The 16,295-nt window shown below is 60.9% G+C and overlaps 1 protein-coding gene across 1 annotated transcript in view; it reads right to left on the reverse strand.

The window, feature by feature from the left end:
• The window catches only part of CAMK2B (calcium/calmodulin dependent protein kinase II beta), a 43,738-nt gene extending 30,527 nt beyond the window's left edge, over positions 1-13,211 (reverse strand). The window contains exons 1-3 of the mRNA XM_055085109.1: positions 13,156-13,211; positions 5,910-5,964; positions 2,097-2,162 (exon numbers count right to left, since the gene is read on the reverse strand). The gene's annotated coding sequence lies outside the window, so the exon portion shown is untranslated. The remainder of the gene's footprint in view (positions 1-2,096; positions 2,163-5,909; positions 5,965-13,155) is intronic.
• Between the last annotated feature and the right edge of the window lie 3,084 nt (positions 13,212-16,295).

Consider the following 16,295-nt stretch of genomic DNA (forward strand, 5'->3'; position numbering starts at 1 on the left):
TGGGCGTCTAGGGCTCCAGCCTCAGCAGAGCCCGGGCCCCTTTCACTGGGGGTCCTGGGGGAACACCCTCCCAGGGTGGGAGAAAGCCGTCACCCCATCTGCCACAGTTCCTGACGAAGCCCGTGGGAGACCCCCCCCCCCCCACGTGGGCATCCAATCACTCTCTCAGGCCCTCCTGCCCGAAGGCTAAGCGCCAACACAAAGGTCAAAAGCACGCTTCCGGGGTCCAGGACTCCCGGGACAAAGGGCAGCCTGAGGTGCGGGTTTAATGAGTGAGGCCAGCTGGAAGGGGTCCCCGAGAGTGTCCCTCCTTCCCTCTCGCCCCCCTGGTAGCCTGGCTATGAGCAAGGTGGAGTCTGTGAGAGGAAACTAGGCATTTGCGGGTGGGGCCCCAAACGCCAGGACAGCCTCCACAAGGGAGGCCCAGGCAGGAAGGTCAGGAGGCCGGCCATCCGGGCAGGCAGGAGGGAGCCACAGAATTGGGGAGGGGGGCCGGGGCCAGAAGCGGGCATCGGAGAAAACGAGGTTGGAGGCAGGTAGGAGGTGAGAGTGGGCAAGGGAGGAGCTCCGAGGACACAGGTGCTGGGGGGACGGGGCATGCGTGGGGGACGTGGCAGGGGAGAGAGTGTGGCCGGGCATATGGGGAAGGGGCAGGCACTGGGGGCTCCCAGCCAAGAGCGGGCTCTGCTGTGGGCCACGTCCCCCTCCAGCGAGACCACCAGCCACAGAGCACAGGAGGCTGCCAGGCCCTGGGCCGTGCCCAGCGGTGGGTGCTGAGAACCGAGGAGCCCTGGCAGGATGCTCCAGGCCAGGGCGGGTGGGGTGGGAAGAGGGCAGTGAAGGCAAGCGCCCACCCCACCCCAGGAGCCCCGGTACCGCTGGAAGGCAGCCCTCCTGGTCCCGGAGCTGCCCCGGGTCTGGGGCTCTGGCTCCACCCAGCAGGCAGGCACGCATACTTGGGACATTCTCGCCCGAGCATCTCAGAGCAGGAGGAGGTGCCTCTGTTCTACTTTCTACTTTTCTTGTAAGTAGGAAATAAAAATGGAGTCTTCCTGCTCTGGAAGGGAACAGGTCGTTCCCAGGCTGCTGTGCAAAATGAAAGCCCTTCCTCGAGGAGCCTCAGAAAAGCAGCCAGTGCCCGTGCGCCCTCGGGCGATTGGCCGGGGTGGGGGGGGGGAGCCGCAGCCCCAGCCTGACGCCCCGGCTCACCCCGGCTCCAACACCCCACCCCAGCGCCCGCCAGGCCCCCAGCCTCCTGCTGCCCAGCTCTGTGGGCGCCTGGGTGACACCAGGGACCCACTCACATATTCTCACGGGGACCCAGGCTGTCACCGACTGGCAAGGGTGCCTGGGGGCGCAGAAGCAAGTCACAAAAAGCTACTTTGTAAAATAACGTTCATTTTCTTGATTAGAAAAGGAATACATATTCATTAAAGAAAAAATTTAAAATAGACGAAGAAGATTAAAAAATTAAAAAGCATCCGTAACTCCACCGCCTAGAGAGAGCCACTGTCGGCCTTTTTTCTTTTTCTTTTAAACGCGTGTCTCCTTGGGAGCTGGGCGGGCCGGGCTGGGCGGGCCGGGCTGGGTGGCCCGCAGCCATCTCCAAGCTGAGATGCGCTGTCAGGAGTGACATACCTGTCACGGGTCGGGGTGGCATCTGGCCGACAGCACGGGCCAGAGCAGGTCACGGGGGGCCTACCCTTCTGGGGGGAAGGGCCCTGCTATCTCCCAGCAGCTGCTCTGCAGACGGTATCTCTGAGAAGGTCGGTCCCCTTCGACCACCATGAGGGCTGACCAAGTCCACGGGAAGGGCGGGAGGATGCCCACCCCCGCGCTCTGTCTGCTCTCCCCCCACCAGCTACCCCAGGGAGAGCCCCTCTGTGGGCCGGTTCCCACCCACCCCAGGGGAGACGGGGCAGGGCGTCTGCCAGGAGGGCAGCCTGACACTTCTGCCCGGCGGACCGTCGGCCCGGGCATGTCAGGGACAACGTGCATGAGAGCAGACGTGGGCCAGAGGGGCAGGAGCCAGGCTTAGAGAGGGAAGGCCAGGCAGGAGAAGAGGGGCCAGGACGGTGTGAGGGCTCTGCACCCACCTGGCGTCTGCCTCACTGTAATACTCTCTCGCCACGATGTCCTCAAAGAGCTCCCCACCGGTGACCCTGCGGGAAAAGCACACAGAGGTCGCCCTGTCACCTCCATCGCCACCTCCTGCGCGCCGCCGCCGCCGGCAGCGCCACCGTCTTCACCTCCACGGCCGTCAGTACCACCACGCTCACCAGCACCACCTGCGCCCCGTCTCCAGCGTCACCCGGGGCTGACAGCCCACCGAGCGCTCACTCACCTCGGCGGGACATCGCACGTTAGCCTTCAGGCCCCCTCCGTGACACTGGTACTCTTAAGCTCAGAAAACTGAGTCTCGATGATCTCAGGGACTTTCCCAGAGTCTGGGCTCAGACGGCCCAGGAGTCTGAGCCAGGCCTCTTCACTGTTACCCAGGCCCTGTGACTCATTCCAGGCCTGAGAAAATCTGGTTTTCCCTTGTCAAACCCCCCAAGGCCAGGGATGCGGCCCACACACAGAGCACAGGGGCCAGAAGAGACGGTGCCTGGATCCGGCCTCCCTGGTGGGCGAGGTCACGAGGAGTTCAAAGCCCCACTTCCAGAAGGAGAGTGGGACCTCTGTCCACACACCCTCTTGCCATGTGTCGCCTGCCAAAATGACTAGATCCCCTGGGCTGGGAAACGTGGGCGTGGACAGCAAGGTGAAAAGCAGGGCTGAGGGACGGATACACGGGGAGCAGGGAGGAGCCGTCCCTGGGTCCGCCCAAGCCCTTCACTCCACCCGGCAAGCTCTGAGTGCACCGGAAGTCTCCGTCTAGGGCTTCTGTACCCCTGTGTGGTCCAGAGTCTCCCTCCTGCGTCCTGTGGGGACACCGAGGGACACTCCCTCCGCAGCCACACCCTCCTTCCACCTGCAGCTGCGCTGGCCTCACGCACTACGATCTCTCCATTGGCATCTCAGTTCCCGTTAGTTCTCGAAGTTGGGGCTTGGGTTGGCTTCATTTTGTGCCCAGCACTCAGCGACCACGGGCATGGGCCCCGCTGGACAGTGGCCCCGGCGTGGGCGGGCTCCCTCTTAGTGTTAGAGAAACACAAGAGGAGGAGGATGCATTGGGTGTTGGCATGTTTCCACCCGAGGTTAGATGCCGGCCCTCAGATCCTGTCAGACTCCCAAGAAGCCTGGGACTTGGGGGAGCTTTTAGGGTCCCCCTCTGCCACCTGAGGAGGCTCAGGCTCAGAGCAGGGAACCGCCCGAGGGAGCAGAGCCTCATGTGCCTGTGTGCACACATGTGTGTGTGGAGGAGGAGGAGGAGGTTCTACGTCCAGCCCAAGGGGGCGGGACTCACTGTTTCTCTGCACACACAGCTCACAGGTCAGGCTCTGCAGACCCTGAGTCCAAGCATAGGGCAGAGGGGGAAAGGCCACAGGTATTGCTCGGGGCTGTAGCAGGGGCGCAGGGAGCTCCCCCAGGAGGCTCCACCTGGGGCCGGACACAGGCCCTCTGGGTCCTGGCATCCACAGGAGGCTCCAGTCTGTGCATCTGGGGCCTTGTGGTCCAGAGCTGTAGGTCAGGGAGTTGGTTGCAGGGGGCTGGCTGGGAAGGGCCTGGTCTGGAGGCCAATGTTCTCCCTTTCCTCAGGCTCCGGCCAGACAGCATGGCTAGTTCTGGGCTGCAGCCACAGCCCCTGGGAGCGCCCTTTCCTCTGTTCCCAGGCCTGGTCCCCAAGGCCACGTGACATTCTGAGGCACGGGGAGTGGGGAAACCTGTCAATCTCCAAATCCACAGAGCCCCCAAACTGCCAAAGGGCCTGGGGCTTCCTGAAGGCGATGCCAACACAGGCCGGAAACGTCTCCCCAGCTCTGGGGTTACAGAGTCGCAGAGGGGATGCAGAGTGGCACGGGAGGGCTGTGCGCAGGGTGGGGGGCACCTCCACGCCTGCACTTCTCCCCCTCCCTCAGCAGCCCCTCACGCAGGCCTTCCCTGCCCCCCCCAGACAGCTGCCTGAGGCCTAGGCCTGTCTGGATGCTGCAGAGTGGGTGTTCCAACAGGCCTGGGGGCCGCAGAGGTTCGGGCGGAGGACGCGCAAGGCCCAGGTCCTCCCTGCTCGGCACCCGCCGCGAAAACACCGGCCAGCTTCCCCTCGCCAGCGCCGCTCAGAGCCTCGCCCCACACCTGCCTGTCGCGTGGGGCAGCAGATTCAAGACCCTCCCACACGCATGCACGCACTTACACGCGTGAGTGCGCGCACACGTACACACACGCGCCCGCGCACACCATTCTCTCCCACCTTGTCCATTCCTGAATCACACATACCCACCCACCCGTCAGCCACCAGGGGCCCGGACGTGGCCACCCTCCAGCCCAGGGGCCTCTGTATTTCCTGGAAAAGAGGCTGGTGGAACTGGGTGGGTCTGGGGGCCCACGGGGGTGACAGCAAGCTTGCCACCTCCACAGGGACCAGGGGACAGACGCCTCAGGGCACAGCCTCGGCCCAGCAGCGGCAGCTGTGTCACAGCTGGCTGTGACCCCGGTCACCTGGCTGGTGACCTGAAGTGGGGTTTTGTGGGACACAGGGGGACCGAGAGGTGGCCCAGCCCCTGCAGGCCTCTCCTGGCCAAAGGACCCCGCGTGGGCCAGGGGTTCGCTCCTCAGGCCTCCATGCCCCCATGGCCGAGGCATCTGTCGTTTGAGGGAGGAGCTTCCCATGGAGACACGTCCTGCCCCCATGGCCACAGCCCCCAGGCTGGGCTTCGTGGAGGCCATACAGAGCCACCCCAAAGCTACAACCCCTGCCCACCCCAGGGTCCCAAGCTGTGCTGACTCACGGACAGCTAAATATAGCACCACTCAGCTGGAGCTGTCGGGAAGTGAGGGGATGAGGTCACCGCTTCTAAATCCAGCAGGAAGCGAGAGGCAGCAGAGGCCCCAGACACTCTCGCTTAGCGCCACACACGCATGCCTGCGCGCGCACACATGCACACACATACCCATGCGTATCCACCCCCACAAGTCACATGTGTACACGTGTACACACATGCATGCGTACCTCCCATAAATCATATGCACGTGTACACAGACACGCACGTGTGGGTGTACATGCACACCCACAAGCCACATGTGTGCGCACACATGCACCCATGGACACGCACACACACACGTACATGTCCACACCCCACGTCCACACCCCCAACTCATCACATGTTCACACACATACACCACACATACACACAAACCACACACGGACACGTGTTCACGTAATCACGCTCACATACGTGCACAGACTGAAACCCACACGTGCATGCTCATAAACACACACGCACTCATAACACACAGGCACTCTTGTGCACACCCTTCCACAAATCACGTGCACATGTGTACACACGTACACGCCCCCACAAATCACACGCACACGCGCCCATTCATCAACATACACAAATGCATCCACGCAATCATAAACCCAGAGGCACTCTCACACACACACGCACACACGCAAATGCTCACGCCAGCCGGTGGGCCCCCGCCAGGGGAAGGAAGGGGAAGGCAGACCGAGGGCCCATTCCTCCGGGGGTCCTCCCCTCCCTCCCTCCCCTCCGCCCCAGCCTCCAGCAGGCCGTTCTGTGTGGGGGAGGGGACCAGCTGGGCAGTCCCATCCCCCTGGGACTCCGTGCACCAGCGCCAACCCAACAAGCTAAGAGCAGAGCCGAGGGAGGCTGGCCCACGCCGCTGGGGGCGAGGCTACCCGGGAGTCGGAGGACTGCCCGCAGGGGCTGGGGAGACCAAGGGTCCCAGCCCGGCCCAACGCTGGGAGCAGATGAGAGCACAAGTCCCTAGGCTCCGGCACTTACAGATCGAAGACCAGGTAGTGGAAGCCTTCCTCGGAGATGCTGTCGTGGAGACGCACTGTGGGGACGGGAGAGGCCGTGAGCGTGGGCAGCAGCCCGGGGCCTACCCACGCCGCCCAGCCCACCTCCGACCCGTCCAGTCCCATGGCCAGTAGCACAGCGCTCCAAGGAGGAGGGCCGAGGGCCTGGGGCTTCCCACAGCACGGGCTGGGGAGGGCCCGGGTGGGTGCTGCAGGCAGAGCCCGAGGGGTGAGCCGTGGGCCCTGCAGGCCGGCTGGCCCCAGGCCAGCATCCAAGGGCCTCAGGGGTGTGGTCCTGCCTTTCCTTTCCTCTGCCGGAGGGAGACCCTGAGCCCTCTCAGCCCCCACCGGGTCCCCTGCTCCCAAACGCAGCAGGGATGGGGCTAGGGGTGCAGGGACGAAGGCCCACACCACCAGGTCTGGAAAGGAGCCGTCCAGGGACTTCATGGGCGAGAAGTGCGGAGGGCGCCATCGCCCACCTCTCGGGCCAGGCTGCGGGGGCAGGGACCCCTGGGCGGAGGACCACCTGCCCAGGGCCCAGTGCGGCATCACTTCCAAACGTCAGACCCTGAGCTCCCATTCCAAAACCGGCATGGTCGGTAGGACGGCGCCACGGCATGCACGCCCTCTCTGCTTTAGTGCGTTTTCTTCATCTCCCTGAGCCTGGAACAAGGGCCCGGCCAGGGTCGTGCTGATTAGGAGTTGATGAATGAATGAATGAGGGAATGAATGAATGAGTGAACAGCGAAGTGGATGTCAGCACAAAGAACACAAGCCCAGTGCCTCCTTTTCCTCGAGGTGAAGATGCGCCCGGTACTAAACAGCAGGTGTTTCTAGGAACGGCTCATTTGGACACTGCCCCACCACGTGACGGATCCTGCCTTCTGTGTCAGGAGCCCGCAGTGTGCTCATCCCGAGAGGTTACAGGTGCGGAAGCTGGTGCGCAGAGAGGGTAAGTTACTGGCTGAGGGTCACACAGCTCGCACAAGGCCAAAGCAGCAGTGTGGACGGGGGCTCGGAGCCCCCACAGAGCTGCTGCTCCACCAGCCTCGGCCCGCTCCGCCCCTCTGCTCCTTAGGCCTCACTCCCCCCCACCACAAGGGATGGGGCCAGCAGCACCAAAAGGGTGAAGAGCAGAGCTTCTCCCGGGGCCCACAGCCCCTTCCTCACGCCCTCAAAGCTGCCCTAATTCCCAGCTTGGCTGCCAGCATCCTCCCTCTCCCAGCTCCGGGCTTCCCAAGGGCCCCGCCAGCAGTGTCCTCACACCAGGAACCCCAATCTGGCTGCAGTGGCCCCTGACCTCGGGCCACGGCCTGGCGCCCCGGGGGTCAGGCCCCTGCCGCAAGCAGTCAGGGCATCTGGTCACCACGGAGAAGGGGCATGGGTGGCTCCAGGGGCGCCTCGTCTCACACGTCTGCTTCTCTCACCATCTCACCATTGCTCGCTGTGATCTCTGCTCAAGGGCCCGGCATCCAGCCTCAGCCCACCCAGGTGCGCCCGGACCCCGACTCCACCCAGGCGGGTCTGCAACTCCCTAACACACAGCAGACCCCCGGCTCACTGCGACCTCCTCGCGGCCCCTCCTGCAAAATCCCCGAGGGACCAAAAGCTCTCCCCCTGCTGACTCCTTTCTGCGGGGGGCCCAGCACATCGGCCCCTCTGAGCAGCCTCTCCTGGAACTCCAAGCAAAGAAAGGCCCGGGGTGGAGGGGCGGCATGGAGGGGAGGGGTCCACCCTCCACCACCCTGCCAGCCCTGCGGACAGCGCCCCAGAGGGACACCCCGGGGGGCCTTTCTCTCCTCCCATGCAGGGGAATCCCCCTTCCCCAGGGGAGCCTCAGGGGTCCATAAGTCTGGGGTGTTGCTGGGCCTTCCTCCTGGTGGAGGCCACCCTGCCCGCAGGCCCCGCCCCCCGAGCAGGTGAGAGGGGCTCAGGCTTCCAGGTCCTGCTGGCAGGGCCCTCAGCCTCACCCTGGAAGACACTGGGGGTCCTGCATGGGAGTCAAGGCCACGTGGGCATAGACACTCTTTTTAGTTAAACAGTTTTAACATTTAAAAAATAGTTATGTATTACTTTAATGGTTTAGAAGAAAACCTACCCAGCACATCAGACCCGTGATTTCACAAGCAGGACTAAGTCAAAAAAGGAATTGTCATAGAATCTATTTAAGTAAAAACAGTAAGTAAATAACACTGTGGGTGGCATACAGAGGCAGCAGATAAAGTCCCAGTAATAACTGAAAGAGTCTGGCCGGGAGCACTGGGTTAGGGGGACAAGGGGGTGGGGGGAAGCCCAGGGATGCGCCTCCTGCTGCTGGGGCCACAGCTCCTCCAGGGACAGGACCCCGAGTCCCAGGCCAAGGGGCTCTCGGTGGGGGTCCTTCGGCCCCTCCAAAGCTGCGCCTGAACCCCTCGCTGGACCCTTGTGCTGTGAGGGAGGGCAGGGCCCTGTGACCTATCGTATGATGGGCTTTGGGAAGGAAGAGCTGGGGAGTGACAGCATGGGCCCTGAGCGTTTGGAGACTGGAAACCTTTCACCTTCCCCTCCTGCACTGGCCTCCTCATCTCGGCAGGAAGTCCTTGCAGGGCCATTGTCCCCCGTGGGGCCCACCCGCCCAGCTCCTGGGTGGACCATCCTACAAGGGAAGGCAGTTGCAGCCCAAGAAACCAGGAGGTGGGAATTTGCCATCAATGAGCCAGGCCCAGGAGAGAAAGGGTCAGTGTGCAGAGAGGAGGCTGACGGGGGGCTGAGGGGAAGCTGGGGGGAAGCCGGAGAGAGGCTAAAGGGAGGCTGAGGGGAGGCTGGAGAGAGGCTGAGGGGAGCCTGGAGAGAAGCTGAGGGGAGGCTGGAAGGAGGCTGAGGGAGGCTGAGGGGAGGCTAAAGGGAGGCTGGAGAGAGGCTGAGGGGAGGCTGGAGAGAGGCTGAGGGGAGGCTGGAAGGAGGCTGAAGGAAGGCTGAGGGGAGGCTGGAAGGAGGCTGAGGGAGGCTGAGGGGAGGCTAAAGGGAGGCTGGAGAGAGGCTGAGGGGAGGCTGGAGAGAGGCTGAGGGAGGCTGGAAGGAGGCTGAGGGGAGGCTGGAGAGAGGCTGAGGGGAGGCTGGAAAGGAGGCTGAGGGGAGGCTGGAAGGAGGCTGGAGAGAGGCTGAGGGAAGGCTAGAGGGAGGCTGGGGGAGGCTGGAAGGAGGCTGAGGGAGGCTGGAGAGAGGCTGAGGGAAGGCTAGAGGGAGGCTGGGGGAGGCTGGAGGAAGGCTGAGGGCTGCCTTCTGAGTCAAGGTCGATGGGCTCTGCTCACTGCCCGATGGGGCCCATTCTAACAAGGCTGTGGAAGATTCTACCTGCCACGGACGCTGCTTAATCTCTGTCACCCATAGTCCCTGGGGGCAGCGTGGGAGGTCTGAGACACCCTCACGTACTGAGCAAGCAACCTCTTGAGGCGGCTACAGCCCACTAGTGAGGTGAGGGTGGAGGCAGCCTTGCCCTCAGCCGAGTCTCCCGGTGGCACAGAGTAGGTGTCTGTAAATATGCGCTGACGAGGGGATTCCTGAGACCCCAGGTGGAGGGAGCCAACCTCATGGACAGTTGAGTACAGCACAGACGTGCCTGTGGAGGGCATGGCCCGCAGCAGGGCCCTTGAGGGTCATGCCCGTCCCCAGACACCCAGGCCTGCTTCCCGGGACGGGCCCACACGGGGCACTGCCAAGGCCGGCCTGCACCTGCCTCCTCTGCCCAGGTGCCCCCTGGTCTCTGAACAGAAACTAAAGCCCCTGGGAGGGGAGCTTCCACCCGGGGGCCTGACTCCGGGTACCAGCTCCTAACGCTACAGCCCAGCCGGCAGCCAGCAGCCACCACGCGCCGTCGTGCTGATCGCGAGAAGCATTCACACCCTCTGCTGGGCCTCCTTTAAGAGGGGAGCTTGGCTCCTTCACTCTCGTGTGTGGCCTTCCAACAAACAGAATAAGGCAGGGTGACAGCGTGATCCCTCCCAGACTGGATCATAACTTCAAAAATTAAACACAGAACCACCATATGGTCCAAGAATCCACTGCGAGGTATACCCCCAAAGGACTGAAAGCAGAGACGTGGACACCCATGTTCATGGCGGCCTTAGTCACGATAGCTAACAGGCCAAGTTCCATTGATGGATGAAGAGATAAACACAATGTGGAATATACACACAGTGGAATATTATTCAGCCTTAAAAAGGAAGGAAATTCTGACACCTGCTACAACACGGATGAACCTTGAGGACACTAGGCTCAGTGAAATAAGCCCGTTCCCAAAAGACAAATACTGTATGGTCCCCACATCAATGCGGTTCCCAGGGTGTCAAATTCATAGAGACAGAAAGTAGAATGGTGGGTGCCAGGCGCTGGGGGCAGTGGTGGGGGGGGTTAGTGTTTAATGGATGCAGAGTTTCCCCTGCGGGTGATGAAAAAGTTTTGAGTACAGATGAGGGCAATGGGTACATAACATTGTGAATGTACTTAATGCCACTGAACTGTACACTTAAAAACAGTTAAACTGATAAATATTGTTACGTATATTTTACCACAATTTGGGGAAGAAAAAGCACTGTGTTCCTTGTTCTCCTTCCCCCTCCATCTCTGTCTGTCTCTCTGTCTCTGTCTGTCTCAATCTCTGTCTCGGCCTCTCTCTGCCTCTTTTTCTTTCTGTCTGTCTCTGGAGCCCTGGGCGGGGCCAGCTCATGGTCAGGCCACCTGTGTAGCTGCCCCAGGCCCCAGGCTCAAGAGGGTCCTGCCCTGCTGTTGCTGTTTTGAAATTCATAATAATTTTTGAAAAAAGTCCCCACATTTTCATTTTGCACCGATCCCACAAATGATGTGGCAGCCCCAGTCACCCAGCTGAACTGCTCTTGAATCCACAGAAACAGAGAAAATCAACGCTTGTTGGTTGAGTTTTGGGGTAATTAGTTGCCAAGCCTGGACGACTGACACACTTGTGAAACACGCCTAGTCCACAAACAAGGAGACTGTGCCTCAAAGCAGTTCAGTGGCTGCTGTGGCTTTTGAGGACAAAGGTGGGGTCCGAATCCAGATCTCTGAGCTCTGAACCTCAGCACACTGCCTCGGAAAGGAGGGCTTTCACAGCTCACGCCCGGCTCCCCAGGGGAACCCTCTCGGTTCCTCGCAGTGGGGGGTCCCTGTGAGGAAGGCAGCAGCATCTCCACTTTCCAGATGGGCAAACTGAGGCTCCTCCCCTGCCCACACCCTAAGCACAACTGCTTCCCGTGAGCCAGGGCAGGAAGGGGAGCCCCTCCCAGAGCCCCTACCCCGCCTCTATCCGAACGCGGTCCTGCTTCCTCTCCCGGGGGTGCGGGGCTGGTGGCACTTGTGTTCAGAGACGGGGCTGGGTAGACACAGGCCACGGAGCAAGGGGCTCCCCTCACCTCCCCCAAAAGTCTCCCCCACTACTCACTCCTCAGAGAGCCCCTCCTGAGTCTACAGAGAATGTTCAGCTGAACCCCACAGTCTCAGCTCTGCCTCCCCCGTGTTCTAGAATAAACCCCCTACGCGGACTCCAGGGACCACTCCGAACGCGCCCAGAACCACACGGGGTATGCAGGCAGGGCGGGGGGGCTTCTTGTTGAAGAATTGACCCCGAACACCGACCCAAGAACACCTGGGTCTTCTCTCTAGTAAGGGGATTCCTAAAAATCACTCAGAATGGGGGACCCACACTTGATGGGCCGTCAGCGGACTCAGGGGAGGGAGCTGGCATGGGAAGGGGTGTGGGTAGAGCTGGCCGTGCGGTGGCATCAGACAGGAGCACCAGGAGAGAGGGTCCTCGGGCGCCTGGACCTGGACGGGCAGAGGGGCAACAGCCCTTTTGCCAAACGTGCCCCAGCCCGGTGAAGAGGGGGCTGGGGTCCCTGTGGACTACCCACTTCAGAATCACCCACCAGGCTGGCTCAGATTCCGATTCCTGGGCCCGCTCTAGGCCTCCGAGCCAGGCTTTCCCGGGGGCAGGTCAGGAATCTGCGCGCCGTGATTCCAAAGTCTCAGCCTTGAGAGTCCGTGGTTAGAAAGAGTATGGGCCCAGGCACGAGAGCGGCAGCAGCCCTGGGGCCGACACCGAGGGACCCGCCTAGCAACGGGAGATCTGCCTTGCCCTGCACCTCGCGCCTGGGCTGGGCCAGCTGCAGAAGAGCCAGCGGCCTGGAGGGGCCACAGCCAGGGAGGCAGCAGCTCCCACAACCAGCTCCGAGGACCCTGAGCCCCGCTGCGGCCCTCCTGGCCCCGCGGCCGAGGCCCTGCCCTGGGGGTGGCACGGACATGGCTGCGGAGAACAGCCTGGCATCCCTTTTAGACAGAGTCCTGGGCGCCATCCCGGCACAACCGAGTCAGAACACGGGCAAGAGGGCCCAGGAATCCACCCTGACGAGCTCCCTGGGTGCCTCTGAGAACTTGGGCCCACCCTCCCCCCGTGCCACCCGGCTGCTTCCCGGTGTGGTCAAGGGCTGGGTCCTGGGTTCCTCAGGAGTCCCTAAAGGGACCAGAGGCGGAGAAGGACAGGCAGCTGTGCTGCGCGGACAGGGGCCGCTCACGGCTGAGGCAGGCAGGCGGAGGCTGACAGGCCCCGGATCTGCACCAGCCTCCAGGATCTGGGGTCCCAGCAGCTCCTACGATTGTGTCTGGACTGAATCCCTACTCGGTCTGGGGTTTCAGAAGGAAGGGACCTACCGTGGGCAGGGCACCCACACTCCCTGAGGCCAACACCCAGGCTCCCGGGGCTCCACGTGCCCCCAAGGGGCAGCTGATCCCCGCCCCAGATAGCAGTTCCAGGGGCCCCGGGCTGGGGGCACGGCAGAGGTTCTCCAGAATCAGACCTCAGACTTCAGGCCTCAGGCCTCAGACCTCAGGCCGGGGCTGTGCCTGGTGTGGTCTTCGGTTTCCAGACTTTTTTCTCTGTACTCAGGCCGTCTTGTGGCTTTTCTGAAGCCACGGCACGTGAGGCCCCTGTGTGTTTTCACCAGAATCATGGATCAGACTTCCAGAGTGGTGGGCAGGGACCCGTCCAGGAGGAGTCCGGCCGTGACCTCCCCCAGAGGGTTGCCCCAAAGTCCCGGCAAGAATCCCTCCGGGTCAGGAGGAGGAGATGTTTCCAGGGGCCTGAGGGTGGGATACTTCAATGGAGAAGGAAAGGGATGCCTTTGGGGTCTCCCTGCTGGCTGTACGGGAGAGCTGGGACCCCTACCCCGAGGGCTACTCACCGATGTTGGAATGCTTCAGAAGACGGCAGATTCGAGCCTCTCTCTCCAGCTTCTGGTGATCTGGGGACAAAAAGGGACACGGCATCACCTCGTGGCCCTGCAGCCAGTGACACCCCGTGCCCCTCGACTGCGTGCTGGACAGACTGTCAACCACGAGACTCACGGCCAGGAGGACCTGGCCACCACGTCCCTCAGTGTCCACCCGGGTGACCGCTGCCTGCCCAGGGGACACGGCACGTCGTGCCCCCCACCCCCATGCCGACCCCTGGCTGGCAGTGTTGGGCTGGAAGAGGCTGCCCGGTGCCCGGGGTGAGAGGCCCACGGGAGACGGGAGCGGTGCCCGCTCGGGGCCAGAAGTTTCCCCAGGTGATTCAGGAAGAGAAAATGCCATCTATCAGCAACAGAACGGACAGCACCAGTTTAATCCTTCACTAATTTGTCCTAATTCCAGACTCTGCAGAGCTTTCGGCTGAGGCCCAATTTGTTCTTCAGAAGCGGTTGAGGGGCTGGCAGAGCAGAGCCGTCGGCCCGCTGGGGGCATCCAACCAGCGTGCGGGTCAGCATGGGCCTGGGCCGGCCTCTGGCTGGACATCCGGGCAAAGGGTGCTCGACCTGACCCCCACCCCTACGCACAAACCTACAAAACACAGGCCTGAATTTTGACGGGCCCTGGTGTTTCTTGCACCGTCAGCAGGAAGAAGAGTCAAAGCCTCAGAGAGAAGTCACCCCAGGTGTGACTGGTGTTGACCCCGAAACTGCCCTTCCTCCTTCCAGCCCTGCGCCCCTCCTCCCATCCCCAAGGGGCACAGGACCTCAGTTCCAGAGGCCGGCCCCCCCAAGGACCGAGCGACTTAGCCAGAAATTTTACCTTTCAAACAGAGGTCCCAGGAGGATTTTAAAAGCTGATGGAGATTGTCACAGTAAAAAACTAAAGAAACCACATTTCCACTGAGCGGAGAAGGCAGAAATCAATCACACAACAGGATACACCCATCAACGCGTGCACGTCACCCCAACCTCCCGACGTGAGGCCGAGTGGAAAAAGCCGCTCACAGAGGAAGACCCAAACCGCGCTTCATTCACACGGAGGCCAACACGCACGGCACTGGGCACACAGGTGGCCGTGCAGTGAAGAAAGGTGGGGATTCCGGATGGCAGCTGCTCCAGGGTGGGAAGTGACTGGGGAGGGGGTGCCCGGGGCCTGGGACCCCCCCGCCCCGTCCCCTGCTTGCACTGAGCCCTTCACTGCAGGGGCCTGGGGCGGACATTAAGACACCAGACAGGACCACAGGACCACCTGATTCACCAGGGAACTCCTGAAAGCCCTCACTAGCGGGACACAATTAATGTGCTCATTACAAAATGTCCTCAGAAGCAGTAAAGCCACTCGGCAGGCCTCCTCAGACCTGCCAGCCCATCCCTGCCTCTGCCTGGGGGGAAAGGACCCAGCTACCAACAGGTCCTCCTGCAAGAAGGGAGCCCGCTGGCTAGTGCGTGGTCAGCTCTCCCTGGGCCATGTGCCAGAGGCTGGGAGAATCAGGACAGTCCTGAACACGGCCATACCTGTAAACACACATGTGCCTCTCCTGAACGGGAAAGCCATGCCTGTGGACAGGAATCTCTCTGGGAACACCTGGGGCATCCAGCTGGCTCTCCCTCCTCTCAGGATGGGCACTCAAGCCTCCCGGAGATGCTAACACCTCCCAGAGCTGCCCACCCGGCCCCCATCTGTCTTGCCAGGCCCCTTGGCCCTGGGAGGGCTCTGGCAGAACCGCAGGGCAGGGGCTGGGCGTTAGGGACAGACCCTCGCACCCTCCCTCCCTCCTTCACCTCCACATCCAACGCAGCAAGCACTCTTGTGGCCCATGCTGCCGGGGCGGGGGGCGGGGGGGACAGGGTGGGCGGGGCAGCTACAGCATCAGCAGGCAAGATGCAGCCCAAGAGTCACCATTAGGAGGGATAAGTGGAAAGCGGCCACAAAAGAACACAAGCGGAGTGGCTTTCACTTTTCCGTCTGTATGAAGCTCAAAAACAGGCAACACTAAGCATAACCAGGTGGGGGGCGGATGGCTTTCCATATATGTGAGGTCCACTCTAGAGAAAAGCAGGGGAATGTTTCTCGCAACATCCAGGACCGCAGCTCGCTCGCAGGGTGGAATTAGGAGGGCTGGATGTGCACGGTGGTGGGTTCGTGGGTTGTTTTGTTCTTTCATAGTGTTTTTTTTTTTACATTTATTATCCTGAACATTTTTCAAACTTAAAGTTGCAAGAATAGTACAAAGTACTATTGGACCGCACTTCTGTATAATCGCTGTCCTTCCTATATATACACTTACCTCCTCTGAAGCATGTGAAAGTAAGCCCCGCATTTTGTGTCCTTTTACCAGGTTAACACTCGGTGTGTTTCATAAGAACAAGGACGTTCTCTTACATAATCTCGGGGCAGTTACCCCACTCACTAAATCCAGTGCAGATACGATACTCAATCTAACCCACAGTCTACATTCCAATTTTGTTCCTGTCCCCATAATGTCAGAGCAGATTCCTCCTGATGTGGATGGCACCTGAGCAGCTTATCCTCATGCGGATGGGGCCAGAGCAAGGCTGAGGTCAGAGAGAGACAGGAGGCTATAAGGCGGTGGTAGCAGGGGTAGTTTTCTCTGGAAAAACTGCCTGATTGCAGTCATAGATAAAAACCAGGAGAAAAATCCATATGGGACTCCATCTTTGGGAAGCAGATAACAAACAACTATATCTTTTTACTGAATCTTGTCACCAAGGACAGAGAGCCTCATCCAAAAAATCTGGACCTACTCCGAGGCATGTTTGGGGGGATAAATTATTTGTTTGGGGTCAAGAAGAGACATCATTACTCAGCCATAAAAAGAAACGAAATTGAACTATCTGTAGTGAGGTGGATGGACCTACAGTCTGTCATACAGAGTGAAGTAAGTCAGAAAGAGAAAAATAAATACCGTATGCTAACACATATATATGGAATCTAAAAATAAAATGGTTCTGCAGAACCTAGGGGCAGGACAGGAATAAAGATGCAGACGTAGAGAATGGACTTGAGGACACGGGGAGGGGGAAGGAGAAGCTGGGACAAAGTGAGAGAGTGGCATGGACATATAGACACT

The sequence above is a fragment of the Physeter macrocephalus genome, chromosome 5, assembly GCF_002837175.3.
Source record: "Physeter macrocephalus isolate SW-GA chromosome 5, ASM283717v5, whole genome shotgun sequence".
In the NCBI taxonomy this organism is placed as follows: domain Eukaryota; kingdom Metazoa; phylum Chordata; class Mammalia; order Artiodactyla; family Physeteridae; genus Physeter; species Physeter macrocephalus.